The sequence below is a fragment of the Protopterus annectens genome, chromosome 1.part0 (genome assembly GCF_019279795.1).
Source record: "Protopterus annectens isolate FY-2018-M chromosome 1.part0, PAN1.0, whole genome shotgun sequence".
Lineage (NCBI taxonomy): Eukaryota > Metazoa > Chordata > Ceratodontiformes > Protopteridae > Protopterus > Protopterus annectens.
The window spans coordinates 852,595,988-852,611,724 of record NC_056725.1 but is presented as its reverse complement, the minus strand read 5'-3'; the positions used below and the strand labels follow the sequence as shown (position 1 = coordinate 852,611,724).

Below are 15,737 nucleotides of genomic sequence, written 5' to 3'. Positions count from 1 at the left end.
GTTGCCTCATAGCAAGACGTTGTTCCATTCGAATCTCAGCCAGAGGCGTCTTCTGTGTGGAGGCATACGTGAATGGGGCATGCTTTTGTTGAAGGTTGTGCGTCAAGGCTGGTAACCCAATAAGTAAAAATCCACTACCAATCATTAGCGGACCAGAGTTCCGCTGTGGCGACCCCTAACCGGGAAAAGCCGAAAGACACAAACAATCTGCTGTTTCACTTGAGGAATTAGGACAGGCAGCTCCTTACCATATGCTGCAAATATGAACCTATTAGTGACTGATATGGGGTGGCGGGCTTTTGGGACAGACCCTGAATGCTTTATCTTCCTGCATTGAGGGACAGGGCTGCTATAAAATAAAACTATAGCAGATAGCTATAGCTGCCATCCAATTTTTTTCAGGAAAGCACAATTGTGTTACCAGCAAACTCTGATCTTCTGATCCAAATATACACTCCCATACATGACACTTGGTGTTAATGTTACTGTGAAATGACAAAAAACAATTATGTCTGAATGTTTGGAAAGGAAAAGCAATGCAACTGTCATAACTGTTATTCCTAAAATGTAGATTCTGCATGACAGAACATGACTCAGTACACAGTATTTTTGAGGGCACCAAGTTCCTTTTTTAAGGGCATTACTTTGTCAGAACAGTGTTATTGTATTTTTCATTATTTTATTTTAATATTTTAATAAATATAACATTTTACTTTTGTTTGGGATGTCAAAATTTTTGTGGTATTGACGGTTGTTTAAGTTACCTCATGTCCAACTAAAATTTAACTGCATTATAATGTGTTTCCCTCTTTTTTAATTTTCTGGTTCTGAAGGGCACTCATGCTGTTTGTCAAAACCCGTGGGACTACCTAACTGGGCACCACCCATGATGCTGTCACTGTCCCTTGTACCACTCCACAGAGTACACTGATTGGTTTGTTTGTAGGGATTTCCTGTTTTTTTTTTTTTTTTATTATTTTTTTAGGTATTCAAGAATTATAAACACAGGATTCTGTGGTAAAACAGGCAATCTGTTCACTGAAGCTTTTTGAACTGAAAAAAAGGAAGTAAAATCAAAGATATGGCATGTAATCAGAATAACATGGGCTGTTTAAAACTATCATTACAAGAAAGAGTAATTTATTCAATTGAATTTCTTTGTTTATTACGTTTTGGTGGAACAGAAGAAGAAGAAGGCATCTTTTTTTTTTTTTTTTGACATGGCAGATCCACAAGACATTATACTTGGTCTGTCACTCTGTCCAAAGCAGTAACTCTACGCACAGTTCTAAAATGCAGAGTCCCACATTTCCTCAGCCCACACAGGCTAATGAAGAATAAAAGCACACTGTGTCCATTTCCAAACTGGGATTCTGTTATGCTTCAGTACTATATATGAGTGTGAAACGCCAATGTTAAACTTCTAAATAATGTTTTTATCCAGTAAAGTCAACGTGCTTATATGTTGTAGCAACTACTTTACCTGTACTTCAATAATGATACTAAAGGCGTTATCTGGTGTATAACTCAATGACTCAAAGCTCATTTCTAGTTCTTACATGCAGGTGCTGCAGGCATTTTCTAGTGTGCAGCCCAAATGCCTGTTCCAGTTCTGACATACAGGTGAAGCTGTATTGAGGCAGGTACAATGTGATCTCAGGGACAGGGAAAACTGTTAACATACTCGATAATACTTTTTTGTGAGTAGTCCCTTTTGTCTACTGGCAATAACTTAGTTCAGCCATACAGCTTGCCCCAACTGTATTTATTTTCCCTGTCATGCAATCAGTGTTTCAAAAGACATATAGATGGAGCTGTTCAGAGTGTGAGGAATCTCACTGGTTATTCACCTAGCCTTGCAGTCCTTGTATTATACTACCATGCTGGCTGCTTGAGTTCCGGTTAACTGAGAGTTTACTGTATAGCATTAATAATAGTTGATGCTGTTCATTTAAAAAGAATGTCACAGAATCATTTTATGTGCTAATACTGTGGCACTGGTGTGGTGTTATGAAGTTTAGGGAGCATTATGCTCCCAGGTATGATGTCACACTGAGGACAAAGTTGCAATTTAGGACTGGAAATGGGGTAGCTTTGCAGGATGGTGAAGGCCCTCCATAGTGCTATCTTGATTACTTTGAAATCCTGTTAGATAGGGAGACCTGCTGGGTAAAGCCAATTTTCAGAGGTGAGCCAACAAAAAATCTCCTTTATAACAGGCAAATCATGACAGCAAAGTGATTTGTAGGAGTTTACCTGTTTCATTGAAGTACTGTACTATGAGCTATAGTTCATTAGTTTTGGTAACCCAGGTGGAGGATTTCATAGCTATATCCCATTATTTATATATACCAACTCCATGATTGCACAACAATGGGGAAAAGTGAAAAACTGTATTGCAGTACAGCACTGATATGCACAGTACAAGGCATCACAGTTTTAAACAGCATGATAAAAATACAGTAAATACTCACTTGTAACCACACTCAGCTGAGTGAAGGATAGCCAATTTACAGGACTGATGTTATGTTTATGTTAAGAAATAGGTATTACATGCTTCTGAACAATACTTTAAACAAAATAAAGAACTCATCACATTATAGCTAGAAGTAGCTAATATACCTGCAACAGGGCAAATGCTTCAGAGGATAGTAGTTTTTATACATTTATGTAGCTTAAGGAGCAGCTGCAATGTGTATTAATGATCTGGGTATGCCACATTATATACACTTTCTAATAGAATATGGCAATGGCAGCTTTACCTTTATAGATTACCAGCAAATGCTATAGGTCAAGGTAGCTCTAAGTCTATTAGAGGAGCAGAGGTGCAGAATATGAAGCAGTAGGTAATGTTAAACAAGTTTAGCTTAATGGCACATCCTCACTGAACCTTAATCCTAGAGCACGATAATATCACTGCTTTCTTGAATGCAGTCACACCTAATCCCAATGGGCAGTTTATTCCATAGCACTGGAAGATGGTGACTACAAGATTTTTCCTGAATATTGAGCTTGCCTTTGGCTCATTAACTTGATATAGTGAAGAAGCTGTGTGTTGGGTTGGTGACATGCTGGCAGGTAAAATAACTCTGGGCAGTGCTCCTATAAATGAGACTGAATAAGAAGATGAGCTGTATAAACAATAATTTTAGCTATGCTCATCCAAACCTCTGGTTTTAGTGCATTGCATTATGACAGCAAGGAAATAACATCAGCTGTGAAATATGTGGCTCTGTTGTAAGCTAGAAAATAGAGACTGCTCAACAGACTTTGGGCAAGGTTTTTCATCACTGCTGCAGTGAACCTTCACAGAATCATCATTTAGTTATTTACTTATTTAATTAATCATGTTTGTTTTATTAACCAGGATTGCCTAGCAGAGCCCTAGGGAGAATTTACATTTACAGTATAAAAAATTAAGTTTTATTACCTATATAAAAGGTGGTACATGCAATCTTACAGAATGTAGCAATTCCTGAAAAAGCTGGAAGAAAATCACAGATATAGTAAAAGTGGCATAGATGAAAAAAAGCAGGTAGGTGGTAAAGGGGATGAGATGTATAATAGGAGATAATGACAAGGAGGTAGCCTCTTGGAAACAGACACTGGAGAGAAAGCAGTACTGATAGGGAGATATGAAAACAGATCGAGAAGAAGAGAATCAGAATAGGAAACTGTGAGAATACAAAAGTAAAGTGGAAAGAACGAAGGGCAATACGAGCGAACTAAAGATAAGCTACTATTGTGCTGTCAAGTTGTTATTTAGCACAGTGAAAGTCTCATGTAGAAGTAAGATTTTTCAGATTTCTTAGGAAAATGTCTGTATTAGTTATAGCTCTAAGGTCTGGTGGGAGGAAGTCCCATAGCTCAATGATAAACATGGAATTAATGGAGTCACCAAAGTGATTGTTGGATTCCTAACAGTGGGACATTTGATATGGTTGCTAACTATACATTGTGCAGTTCTGTAATGAGTGCAGTTCCATGTTTAACTTACATGTAGCCATAGTAACTTCTGAGGGCTAGGCAGGAATGTGTTCTGTTGGGAAGGTTGGTGGCAAATGTTTTTTTTGAACTTTGGATTATTATCACCACTTATAGTTTGGTCTGGAAGCCATTTCGTACAAACATTGCTCTTATTTTTATTTATTGCCTTTTAGATACTGTGTATTCCACTCAGAGTTTGTCAGGGCACTTTCGGTATCTCTAATACTATGAACCGCAGAGTTGAGGATATGAAAGTAACATGACAAAAGCCTTCCAAAGGGAAAGCAGTAATTAGGAATGTAGAAACACGTGCTGATGGTGGTGGTGGTGGATAAAGACCACCAGGCCCACTTAGATTGCTGAGATGATAAGTGGAAGATCCTAATTAGTCAATAGCTTATCTTTTCACCACCACACCAGAGAATGTCATATTTCCCTTAAGTCGTTATATTTCATCATTTTAACCCCATGAATAGACTTCCTACTATTTTGGCAAATGCACAGCTATATTCACAGCAGATGTAAAGTGCACAACAAATGGTATTCTGTTCTAGTCAAAGTGGTAGCAGAGAATTAGCAGTACGAACATCTTTACAGAGCACAGCTCACTTAAGCATTATACCTGTCCCATACCGAGTGTCATAGCTGCAAGAGAAAGAACTCAGCTCTACAGAATAAAGTGCACCCCTGCAAATGATGTCATCAGCGAGTAAAAAAGAACTGGGTTAGTATTTGCCATAGCTGAGTGCACAAATCGCATAGACACATGTATGCGTGGCTATATGATACTTAAATGGGCAACAATGAAAAAACTGTAGAAAAACACTTTTTCAGTGGAGGAAGCTACTGCATCCTCAAAAACTATGCCTGAGCATCTGGAAATTGAGCACTCTCATATCAAGACACGGACTATAAGCCTGATACAAGGCAGTTACATCTAGCTGCGATTTAGAAATCTTTGACCAGTTTCTCATACTTTCCATAGGAAAATGAGGCTTTTTTATACCATTTGTGCTTGTGTCTACTCAGATGTTATTGATTTGCTTATTGTTGTCTTTTGTTAAAGTGCCCCAGAATTAATTATAAGGATAAAAAATGCACAGAAATATGTTAGGACTGGAAATATTGCAGCAAACTAAACTGAGATGAAATCTATCATGTGATAATTACTATTGAATTTACATTGCTCAAGACAGGCAGTTGTTGCAGCCATTGCTATGGCATGTGTCAGCAGATCTGACAATACACACATGCCTGGTGCTTTAGGTCACTTGTTACTGCAGTGGGTTACACAGTTACGCATCATGCACAGTTATGGCTCATATTTATGCAGACATGAACAGGATGTGTCCCGTTATATAATATTTCAGAGCATTAATGAAGAAATACCAGGGTAACCAATGCATGTGTATGTCTGGAACACGAATTGTCTGGAACATGAAATGTCTGGAACATGAAATGCTTTTATAGACAGGATTAACACCTTGTATCATATTGTTGTCTTTAATATGGGGCTTCAGAATACACGGCAACAAAAGCAGATATTCATCACATGCTAGTGAACAGCTCTGGACCAATTATCTGTTAAACAAGTGCTAAACTGTATTGTCTGAAAACAGCTGTCAAAGCATTCATCATCAGACAATTAATCAGTTCCTTTTAAATAACCTGTGGTTACGTGAGATGGCGGCATTAAGATGAGTGAATGTAACAGCTGAAACACAAGGAAGAAGCAATGCATGATGACAGCAGTTAAAAGAAATGTTACTGGTGACCAGTTACTTGTCATGCACACCCTTCAACCTATCAGCCTACAAAATCCTAGTAGAGACAATCAGCAATCATACTGCTGGTGGGTTGGTGTAATGGTTAAGGTGTTTGCCTGCCAGACACAAAGTATAAGGTTTGATTCTCACCTTTGAAAAGAAAATTGGCTAAGCTTAAAATGACCCCAAGGGCAGTTAGGTTAATACTTCCCTAAGAACCTATCATAGGGTCTAGCAACATAGTGCTTACATTTTACATATAAAAGAGTCCACCCCACTGGGGTAGAAGGGTGGGTAATGGTGGTATCTACTGAGCAGTAGTCTTCCAGACTCAGGTTGTTGCTATTCAGACAGAGAGATGTTAGTAGTTAACACCAATATAGAAATGAGGGATTATTCCTGCAAATAAATGACACAGACTTGATTTTGCAGCAAATGCTTACTCATAAGTATCAACAACCACCAAGTCATGTGACTCACATTCCATGTAATTCTGCTTCCTTAAAGGTACACTGCAATTTTATTGCAAAAAAGGAAAGACTATACCTCCTGTAATCTTTCTCTGTTTGCATATATCTATCTATATATATATAGCTCTCTCTCTCTCTCTCTCTCTTTATATATATATATATATATATATATATATATATATATATATATATATATGGGTTCACTTCAAAATCCTGAAAGCTCAAAATCCTGAACTCAAAATCCTGAAAGCTCAGAATACTGAAAACTCATAATACTAAATCTCATAATACTGAAAAACACACAGGACACCAACACTGACTGTATTGCAGCAGAAATACATACAGAAACAAAGAAAAGACAAACCATATCAGTCTAAACTAACTATAAGCAGGGGGGCAAGCACCCCTGCACCCCCTCATGTGGGGGGCTGTGTCCCCCACACCCCCTGCTACTTAAATAGATCAACTCCGAGATTGCACTTCACTACACCAAGATGAGTTATGTTGTAGTAGAGTACATTAAAAGGGGAACATGACTAATGTTACAACAGGCAGTCATGAAGCATTTAATGGTATGTTTGCCATTTTCTTCTGTGAAGTGCGATCTCAGAGTTGATATATTTAAGTAGCAGGGGTGTGGGGGGGCGCAGGGGTGCTTGCCCCCTGCCTATAATTGTAGATGAATAACATGTTTCGGTATGTGTTTCTGCTGCAATACAGTCAGTGTTTGTGTCATGTATGTTTTTCAGTATTATGAGATTCAGTATTATGAGTTTTCAATATTTTGAGCTTTCAGGATTTTGAAGTGAACCTATATATATATATATATATATATATATATATATATATATATATATATATATATATATATATATATATATATATATATATATATATATATATATATAAAATACCATAGTGTAGGAATTCTCATCATTTGGAAGAGTACAAATGAAGTAACATTCTTACAACGCTGTAAAAATAAAACATACAAACAAAAAGAAACCTGTACGCATTAGTGAGAACAGTTTTGTTTATTAAGCTAGTGAATGTGGTAAAAAAAGACTTCTGAAAGAAGCCCAACCAGAGACTCTATGCCCCTTGTGAAAGGATTTTTGTTGTGTAGAGTACTGGTTCTGGAAGACAGAATCAGCGGCAGCAAAGGAAGATGTAGAAGATGAAATGGACGTTTTTCATAGCAGGGGAATCCATAGCGATCTGCCAACACAGACTGTTTCCCAGCAGTATAACCAAGCATATTAATGAAGTAACAATGTTTTCTTTCCCTTTGAAGACATGGTACTTTGCTTTGTTTGAAAGAACCACCTGTATCTAATTTTGTTTGTATATAATATACTATACATTTTAATAAGATTGGAGGCCTTAGCTGTTCTAATTATATACATTATCTTTTCACTGTTTGGTCAAATGTTGCTTTGGTTGACAGAATTAAGTGAAGGGTAGTTAATATGAGCAGCAGAATGGGCGAACGTTTCTGAGTGAATGTGTTTTGTGTCAGAAAGTTAAATGGGTGTATATTAGGAGTGGTAGTATATGTGCAAGTGTGTGTGGGTTAGGGTTAGAGTAGGATTTAGGTAAGGGAATAGGTTTAATGTATGTGCGGAAACACGTGTTTCAGAGTTAGAAGGAGGGTTTGGTAAGGGGTTAAAATAAGAGTCAGATAAGGGAATAGACTGAGTGTGTGTGCAAGTGTTTATGGGTTAGGGTTAGCATAAGGGTTAGATAAGGGAACATATTTATTGCTGTGTGTGTGTGTGTGTGGGGGGGGTCTGAGTTAATTTATGTAGTGGTAGTGTTACAGAAAGGGCTTTTCTATGGTAAGGTTTATGGTTATGGACAGGGTTAGGGTTAGCTCGTATTATTAAGCAGAAGCGGGGAGGTGAAGCACATATTCTGTACAGCAGTAGTGCCTACAAAATCCTTATAGATAATGCTATAATACAGCTATGAGTTACAAACAAATCTGTGGTTTATGGAACTGAGATTGTAATAGGGATTCCCACAGTGATAATAAAGGCATGCAATCAGATAAATGATTATTTCAGATTGTAAAGGGCTGGAACTACTCACTCAGATTTGGAACATTGAAGATATTATGGCTGATAGGTAAAGCATTTGACGAGTCAAATGGGGACCGAAAGGTATGCACATTTTTTTCTGCAAGTAAATGGGCGTAAGCACAATGTCTAACATAAAGGAAAATATTCTGCCTCAAACATTCACAATAAATTAAAAAATAGATATCTTGAAACAAACAACAATCTCCACTGAGCAGACAGATACTCATCAGGAAGTCAGACTAAGCATATATTTCATTTTTTTTCCCGGGTATCTTTTGGAGTGGAGTCAAGGCGGGAACCACCCTATCTCTGAGAACATACAGTATATAGTACTGAATGGTGGGAAGGTATACAGCATTTTTTCCTTGTTAGCCTTCACACACATCAGATTAATACAGAAATGATACATCACCCTGAAAGACTTTAAAGAAACCACACCAGACCCAGCTTGCTTCTTAAGGACACAGCAACAGACAATAGGCACACCGTCTTTACATGGTTATAGAACGCACAATCATTGAAATTCTGTTGGTAAGCCTGTTACAGGCTTTCTGCTACTACTGATTTCAGACTGTTCTAGTACGTGAGTGTTACACTACAAAACTGCACAATTCAACAAAGAGATTTGGCCCTTCATGCTGGTTACCTATCAGAAGTCAGAAACCCAGTCATACAAGTCCTGATACATAAAAGAATAGACTTCAGCTTAGACAAAAAAAAATGCAAAAACTCACAGTTACATCTTTACTGCATTTTTTGTTTCAGGTCAGAATCAGGAGCCTGTCTGTCATAGTTGTCTGTATTACAAAAGATGTTTGGTAGACATTCCATGGCTGCCAGTATATAGTTTACCTTATATGTGTTTCTGAGTCACCAGACAAACTGTTACCACATTTATTGACTGCTTAGATAAATTATACAGCACGTATTCTGCTTTATACCCTTGAGTCATCTGCTTTGTGATACACTAGTCTGAACCTGTATATGGCAAAATTGTTCAGTGATGCATGCAAATCGTAGGGTTGGTATATGGATTTTGCAATGTTTCATTAAGTTAGTTGCTGGTAAAAAATGTGTACTGTGGGATCTCACAACATCAGTCTAACCGCAGAAACTAAACACTCTGCTTTCAAAACTTCTTATAAGCAATCTTGGTCTGTTAAGCCCCTCCCCCCAGCCTTTGTAATGCATCAACACTGACCTGTCATGGCTCATAAGCGTCAGGGGATGTAAGGGATATCATGTGCTAAGTTGTTCAAAAACAAAATAAACAAACAAAAAAACAAATAAAATAAAATACAATATTTGAAAGAGGGAGGTTTAGAGCAGGGAAGGAGTAAATTACATAGGAATTAATGGAAACGATGGGAACAATGCATGCAGAATAATATTTAGGAAGAGGAGGCATGAGGTTTAGGGAAGGCAGGAATTCAGGTACAGTGGTAGTGCTGTTGCCTCACAGCAAGAGGTTCTCCTGTTCGATTCTCGGCTGGAGTGCCTTCTGTGTGGAGTCTGCATGTTCTCCGAAAGACATGTGTGAATGGGCGTGCCTTCGCTGAAGGTTGGGCGTCGGGCTTGCAACTCGGCACCATAAAAATCTACTGCCAATCATTAGCGGACCGGAGTTACACTGTGGTGACCCCTAACAGGGAAAAGCCGAAAAGACAAACATATAATGTTGGGCTGATGATAATTACAAAACAAGAAAAGATATATGATGTATCATGTATGTAAATGGAAAAAAATATTAATGTAGTTTGTTTTCTTTTCTGTCACTATATGTTTGCTTATGTCTGAAGTGATACTTTAATAAAGTGTTTTAAATAAATAAATAAATAAAAATACAATATGTATTATAGTATTTATCTACAAGCAGGTTGAGGTAAGGCAGTGCTTCACCGCTCTTAAAATTATAAAACAAGACTTTTTTTTATGTATATGATCTGCTCTCTAATCTTATTATTCCATCATGTATATTGAGCTGGACCAGTCTCCTCACCTCTGCAATGTTTCTTTATTTACTGTAGCTGCAATCTTTTTAATGAAATGGATATTTTTGTGAGTGTGGTTGCTGGATGATTTATATGTGACAGGCATAGATCCTACTTTCAGTTTGTTTAAACACTGTCTGTGGGTATGAAGTTATGGTTATTACGGCTTAGCTGTCACTATGCTTACATTACCATACAGAAACTACTTTTGAAGAGTGAAAAGACTTATTTACACCCTGCTGCAATGTTAAATTGAATGTTTACCTCCCAGTTTGGAATCCGTCAATTAAATGATGCAATGAACCTTCTAGTTATTATAGTGGAATAATAAAATGTTGTACTGCAAAAATGCAGTCTGTATTTGGAATTACATTAAAACCAAGTGATCAGTTTTATAATGCAGCTACCTTTACTGACCACTAATAGATGTAGATTAATAAACTGTAAAGCCTATGTAGATAAAATAATCAAATGGAAAGCACCTGGTATAGATACTGAGACAACTAGTTAACCGAATTTTGCTTCATAGATAATTTCAAACCCACAAGGATATTATTACTTGACACCTCACGGAAATGCTGGGTATAATTCATTTAATAACAGCACCATCTAAAATTCTTTAATGACTGCAGGCAGAGGACTTATACCTCTGAAGAGGTTTTATGCTACTGTTATTAGTTTATATGACCAAGGAGTGGTAGTGGTTTAAGACTTTTCAAGGCTAATAACAAGGAACATAGTAAGACAGAGCACAATGTTTCCTTAAAGTGAGTCATTTAGTGATGGCAATTTCATACATTACAAGAATTTCACACAGATTAAATCTGCAGAGCTCCAGATGGTTCAAAGTTCACCTGCTACATCAAATCATGTAAGATTAACCCTAGTGCTTACAGCATATGTAATTCAATCATTACTAATTTGTTTCACTCTTTAAAGTGGATATTTTGGGATATCTGCAATGCTCTACTGCGTAACTATAATATGCAGTGCACAATCTAAAGCATTAGGTGCATTTATAATTTCTGGTCAGGGTTCATTCAGGCTTTTGATGTCTTAGATCTCCCTCTTTATCTCTGATTTATTTGTTTTTGTTTTTAATCTCTGAGGCACTGGTTCATGTCAACATCACTATATAGAAATACACTGTTTTCTCAGTGGTGAACTACATAGTTTGCAACAGTTATGAAATAAAAGTACACACAAAATGCAAATGATCCTGTTATCAATGCACTACACAAAAAAGATATTTATAATAAACATACCTCCCATGTAGTGTGAAGCAATTCGGACTGATTACTCATTTGTAATACAGTCCAGTCTGCTGGCACAGTCTGTTATGTTTTGTACTGGCTATGTAAACAGAATACTACAATAGCACTTTGAAAGAATGAAACGTGCATCAGACAAGAGATAGAAGAAGTCAAAGTAACAATAAAAGTAAATGTAATTTAGTCAGCAAATCTGATTTAAATTAATGTAAAACAAAAAAAAATAAACTACTTTTTCATAATGCTTCATAAAAACTTAACAGATGCAAGCAGATTCTTTTGCATAAATCATGTATCTTTTCTCCATTCTCCCTAAATGCAAAAATACACACACACACACACACACACACACACACACACACACACACACACACACACACACACACACACACACTGTGTAACAAAAATCTACATACAGCAACTGTAAATGAAAATAGTTGATATAAGAAATTTCATCAAATTATACAACCCATAGCTTGCACGAATACCTATAGTTCTTTTACATTTGAATATACTTCCCTAGTAAATATTTTAAAACTAGGTATCATATTTTCTATAATATAACGGAAGTGTGGTAACTATCAGATATTCCAAGAAGTCTGGACATTAGCACACAGGACTTAAGCTTTGACTTGTGAATGAACTGCTTCCTATTCTGAGAGTACATGGTTTGAATCTTTCCTGTTTCATTTGCCTACTTTGTGACCTTGATTACTTGGCATTGGGATTCTGTTACTGGGTACAGTTTCAAATTTATTTTCTGATTAGGTATGCATTTTCTGTTTTGCTGGATTAAACTGGTCTTACCAGACAACTCTAAGAATGTGTCCTTATTCCTAAGTATAAATTCTTTTACTTTTTGTTTCTGAGACACAACAGATGTTTATCTATTTTGACTTTAGGACTTCAGGTCGTGTTGTGGGAATCCTAACTTCTTCTGTAAATATGCTTGCTATAGAAATGTAAGCTTCTTCCATGAGATTCTGTTCTGTGTCATTTTCACTGGTTGCCCTACCTTATACCGTATTTCTTTCTTCTACAATTTCAAAAGGTTCTTGCCACTTTGCAAGGAATTTATTTTCATAACTGGGTACTAACACAAGCATGTCATCTCCTGTGTTAATATGCCTTAGACAAGCGTTCTTGTTATATGCTGTGTACTGTGACTTCTGTCCTCTATGTCTCTTCATATGTTCTCTTGCTACAGGCATTACAGTTCTTAACCTATCATGTAGGTCTGAAAAGTGCTCTATCTTTCTTTTAAGGGGGGTGTTCTTTTCCTCAAAGGATTCTTTTGCTATAACTAGCTAATCTCAAGGATGTCTGCTATGCAGTAACTCTATCACTGTGAATGTAGATGAGATTTGTGATGTTATTGTTGCATAAAAGAGAAGATAGGGGACATCACTAATCACAGTTTTTCCAACCCACTTCTATAGCCTTTTGTTATATAATCACTGAAGTTTTAATAAAGGACTAAACTAACACATCTGTTTGAGGGCAGTATACAGATGTCCTTAGTTGTTTCACTTTAAAGGTTGTCAAAGATCATGCATTACTCTGGACATGAATGAGGAGCCTTGGTCAGTATCAATTTCCTGACTCTGATTCTTCATACATATACTGCATCTGAAAAATGTTATCGTATAATCAATAATTACTAGGATATACTAATGACACTTGCTTTTACAAGTAGACCCACAATGTCCTTTGCTATTTGCTAAAACTGGACATCCACTATGGATAAAAGTATTAAATGGGTCTTAAACGCAGAATGTCCAGATTTTTGCATCATATTTTGATCTGTTTCTCATAAAAATCTGTGATTTTCTGGATTTTTATGACAAATCAGGGAGGACGTTGTTTGTTTGTTTGTGTCTTTCGGCTTTCACTAAATAATGACAGGTATTTGAGTTTCAGACTTCATACTCTTCAGAAAATGGATGGCAACACAAGACCTTTTATTCTAGCAAGTTTATAATTTTATAAGAGCAATATTTAAAATGTATCCCTATTTTTGGGACTTTGTCAACCCATTATTTTGGCTCTGTCCAGATTTCCTGTGCTAAGAGGTTGAGCTATGCCCTGGGTAGATTCTTGTTCTTTAACATTCTTGGAAAGCTGCACAAAATTTATTTTCTCTACATTCTTTATAACAGCAGGTCAGTAAAATCTTGCCAAATCCTAGCTTGTGTCTTATAATTCCTAAATGACTACCCAAAAATGTGGCTATGTAATAACTTTGTTTTCAGTGTTCTAAAAGACCTAGGGACTATCAGTTGACTCACAGTCTGTTCTTCACCTTCATTTGAGTTGTAGAACAGATAATGGCTTAGTTTAAGTTATGAGTATGAAGAGGGAATGTTTTGTTTCTTTTAGTCCACAGCTACCCTTTCAATATGTTCCCTATTTGTACATAGTGTATTGTCTTCCTTTATAGGTTTATTGAAATTCACATGGTTTATCTAGCAGTCAGCCAAGTCAGTATTGCTGTCATCAGTATTGTGAAGTGAAGTAAAGGCAAAGGTCTATTCTGCTATAAATGCCAATACAGGTTTTTTACCTTTAACTAACTCGTCCTGCAAAAAAAAAAAAAGTCACAAAACTTATTTTCTTCCAGCAGGGGTATTTGTAAATTTCTGTTATTCAACATTTAATTATGTACTTTACCCTTAGAATCCTTTTTTTTTTTTGACTGTCTCTCTTCTTCAGTGTAGGTGTAGCTGTGGAAGCTTATGATTCTGCAGTTTCTGTTTTCCTTCAGTATAAGATTCATCACTGTCTTCCTCAGTTTCTACACCTACTTCCCTTGGTGTATTTTTAAGTATGGGTCTTTCACTGTCAGTTCCCACTCTGGCCTCTTTTATTATTTAAAGAAATTATAATGTTAATTAGCTGTTTCCTGCAGCCCAGTGCAGAGTGTTTTGACTCTTTTCACCTCCAGCTGTGTATGAGATTACTATGAGCAGTCAATAAACCATAAGATTATTCTGGCTCACCTCTGAAAAGGAACATGTGTGTCCAGGGAGCTTGCTTGGTTAATAAATAAAACAATAATTTTAATGATACTACTGGAATCTTTTGGCAATGCTCAGTATCAGATTTATTTAATCATTCAAACCAGAGCCAGAACTTAGGCTTTTTGTCTTCTATTCTTACACATTTTTTTTCTTTACTGGGGTTATGCATGTCTGACAACCTTTCTGGTTAAACCTTTACTCCCTGTGTCTTCTATAGCTCTTAATGTTAAGTTAAGCACCAGATCTGCTTGCCATAACACTTTGCCTAGAAGGAGTTGTTATTTCTACCTGTGCTGTAGTGGATTTTTTCTTGCCTTCATAAATACATATTAATTCATTTTTATCTTTACTAGTTATGTTATTTTTATTAATTCATTTTTATCTTTACTAGTTATGCTATTTTTATTAATTCATTTTTATCTTTACTAGTTGTTATTTTTACAAATATATTGTGATCTACTTAGTGTAATCATACTCTTTGACTCTAATAACATCTGTAACTCTTTTTTTCTACTATAGTAGTGCACCTGATAAGTTTAGTAACAACACAGTAGCAGAAAACATTCTACAGTTCCAGAGTTAAACGTAGTTACAATGATCACATTCCATTAGTTTGCATTCTATAGAAGTGCTTTTATATAAAGCTTGTTGGCTGCCATTAACAGTTTTAATAGTTACATTACAGAGGATTAGGGACTGGTCTCGGTCTCTGGTCATAACCAGCTTGTTATCTGTTGAAGACATGGATGCAGATAAATTCACAGTGAGAGTGAAGCTCAAGAGATGAATTTTGCCATTCACATGAAGAACTCACAATTAAGGGTTATGATCAGTATCCCAATTATAATTCTTTCCCATGTAGGGAGCTTTATCTATCTGTTACAGAAAAACGCATAAGAGCATGAAGTGCTTTACTGACTTTCAATGCTTTTGAAAAATGGTAAAGCGTTTAGTGGTGTCAAACCAACACCAGGCAGAAATAAAGTGTCCTTCAGTAAAACTAACAGCTTTAAAAGTTGTTAGACATTTTGTTCTACAACACTTTATAAGGCTGGCAAAGTGAAGTTCAAACAGTTTCTAAAAGCTGTTTAACTTTCTGCGCTGTTTTTGGCAAACACCTGTTTACTGTTAACTGTTAGCCCCTAGTATGA

At 36.4% G+C, this 15,737-nt stretch overlaps 1 protein-coding gene across 6 annotated transcripts in view; it reads right to left on the bottom strand.

The window, feature by feature from the left end:
- The window catches only part of FILIP1 (filamin A interacting protein 1), a 1,235,241-nt gene that overhangs the window by 1,138,904 nt on the left and 80,600 nt on the right, over positions 1-15,737 (bottom strand). The window contains exon 1 of one of the 6 annotated variants that reach the window (XM_044063668.1): positions 9,039-9,130. The exons of the other annotated variants lie outside the window; for them this stretch is intronic. The gene's annotated coding sequence lies outside the window, so the exon portion shown is untranslated. Of the gene's footprint in view, positions 1-9,038; positions 9,131-15,737 lie in introns of those variants that run through there. 6 annotated transcript variants of the gene reach the window in all.